Source organism: Tiliqua scincoides, chromosome 3, assembly GCF_035046505.1.
Source record: "Tiliqua scincoides isolate rTilSci1 chromosome 3, rTilSci1.hap2, whole genome shotgun sequence".
NCBI lineage: Eukaryota > Metazoa > Chordata > Lepidosauria > Squamata > Scincidae > Tiliqua > Tiliqua scincoides.
Genome location: NC_089823.1, coordinates 16,151,921 through 16,154,477, shown reverse-complemented (window position 1 = coordinate 16,154,477; position 2,557 = coordinate 16,151,921). Strand labels below are relative to the sequence as shown.

At 49.1% G+C, this 2,557-nt stretch overlaps 1 pseudogene; it reads left to right on the top strand.

Annotated features, from left to right (window-relative positions):
* The first annotated feature begins 1,785 nt into the window (after nt 1–1,785).
* Nucleotides 1,786–1,899, top strand: LOC136647184 (5S ribosomal RNA; annotated as a pseudogene).
* The last annotated feature ends 658 nt before the right edge of the window (nt 1,900–2,557 follow it).

Genomic DNA, 2,557 nt, shown 5'->3' with positions numbered 1-2,557 from the left:
CTCATTTAATTTCTCTGCCATCTCTAAGTCTCCTTTTATCTCCCCTTTCCCTCCCTCACCATCCAGAGGGCCAACCGCTTCTCTGGCGGGTTTTGTGCTTCTAACATATTTGAAGAAGCTTTTATTATTCCCCTTAATGTTGCTGGCCATGCGTTCCTCATAGTCTCGCTTGGCCTCCCCTATCACCTTCTTACATTTCTTTTGCCACAGTTTATGTTCCTTTTTATTCTCTTCATTAGGGCAAGACTTCCATTTATGGAAGGAAGCTTCCTTGCCCTTCACAGCCTCTCTAACTTGGCTGGTTAGCCATGCGGGCACCCTCCTGGATTTAGTGGAACCCTTCTTTCTTTGCGGTATACACCTCTGCTGGGCCTCTATTACTGTTGTTTTAAGCAGCCTCCATGCACTCTGGAGAGACTGGACTCTTTTTACCCTCCCTTTCAACCTCCTTCTAACCAGCCTCCTCATTTGAGGGAAGTCAAGGGTTTTTGTTAGAGATTTGCCTGGTATTCTTCCCCCAACATGCACGTCAAAACGGATCGCAGCATGATCACTGTTCCCCAATGGCTCAGTAACATTTACATCTCTAACCAGGTCCTGCGTACCGCACAAAATTAAATCCAGAGTCACCTGTCCTCTGGTAGGCTCCGTGACTAGCTGATCTAAGCCACAGTCATTTAGCACATCAAGAAATCCGGTTTCCTTATCGTGACCAGAACACAAATTGACCCAGTCAATATGAGGATAATTGAAGTCCCCCATGATTACAACCCTGTCCCTCCTTGTCACCTCCCTGATCTGTTTCCTCATTTCAAGGTCCCCATCAGATTTCTGGTCTGGAGGACGATAGCACGCCCCCAGTATTACATCGCTGGGGATTGTATCGCTGCCTTCCCCTCGCCCCTGCAAGGACTTACAGTGGTGCAAACTCTCCAAGAGAGTTTGAAAACCGCTGTCCTAGTGAAACCAGAATTCAGGAGAAGTGGAATACAGACCAGATGGTATAAGGAGCAGATTGAGGGGAGTGCTGTCTGCCTTCAAAACCACTGCACGTTTCTCTCTATCAACACCTACTATCCTAGGCTTGTACAAAGATGGTGATCCTCATTCCTGGTGAAGGTCTGGACAGATGGCCTGACTTAGTATAAAGCAGCTTCCGATGTCCCTTTTTTTATATGCTGCATTTGTATTCCACCTTTGATCCGAAGAACTGAAGGCAGCAGGGGTATCTCATTTTAACCTGACAGCATTCTTGTGAGATAGGTTTAGCCTGAGTGATACTGAATGACTGCACAGCGAGCTTTATCACTGAGCAGCGATTTGATCCAGTTTGCCCATTTCAGGCTCAAGACTATCCATTATACACTACTGACTCAGGAGGGAGGCTCTCATTCAGAACGATACAGAACCAAACCTAAAATAAAGACTCAGAAAGAAAAGAGCATTCATCGTGGTCACCACATTAAGTGACTATATTAATAATAAAACCAATCCAAATCATAATTGATAGGACAAACAGCCCAAGCCTATTGCTGTTGCAAAATGGCTTCTGTGTGAGACAGCAGGGCTCCAAGTCTGCATAGGGATCACCAGTCACCCGCTGGAGCAGGTGACTGGGAGGTGACTGGTGGTGACCTGCTGGAGCAGGTGACATCAGCAGGGGCTGGGAGGGGGAGAAATGGGGCAGGGAGGGGCAAAAGTGGGTGGGGATGAGGCATGGCTGGGGTGGGGAGGCTGTATCCCAATCCTCTCCCCCTTTTCTGCAGCTTCCCTGCCCCCTTTCTCTCCAACTGTTACCCTGCACATGCCCGATCTCGTCTGATCTCGGAAGCTAAGCAGGGTCAGGCCTGGTTAGTACTTGGATGGGAGACTGCCTGGGAATACCGGGTGCTGTAGGCTTATACCATAGTCTTTCGAGACTGAAGGTTGCCAGCCATTCTCTCCTTGAACTTTCGCTGCTGTAGGTTCAAGGTGACCCACTGAGGAATTTCACCGCTGCAGGTCCAAGGCAATCCACTGCAGATCTGGAAGCTTACAGAAGTACAAGGTGATTTCAATCCCCTTTTACTTCCAAAGTCTCTCAATCCGCCCCTCATCTTCATCGTAAATTTATTTGGAATATGCACTGCTGAAACAGAGACGCCTGCGTTGGCTCGGTCATGTCGTGAGAATGGATGATGGCCGGATCCCAAAGGATCTCCTCTATGGAGAACTCGTGCAAGGAAAGCACCCTACAGGTAGACCACAGCTGCGATACAAGGACATCTGCAAGAGGGATCTGAAGGCCTTAGGAGTGGACCTCAACAAGTGGGAAACCCTGGCCTCTGAGCGACCCGCTTGGAGGCAGGCTGTGCAGCATGGCCTTTCCCAGTTTGAAGAAACACTTGGCCAACAGTCTGAGGCAAAGAAGGAAGGCCCATAGCCAGGAAGACAGACCAGGGACACACTACACTTGCTCTCAGTGTGGAAGGGATTGTCACTCCCGGATTGGCCTTTTCAGCCACACTAGACGCTGTGCCAGAACCACCATTCAGAGCGCGATACCATAGTCTTTCGA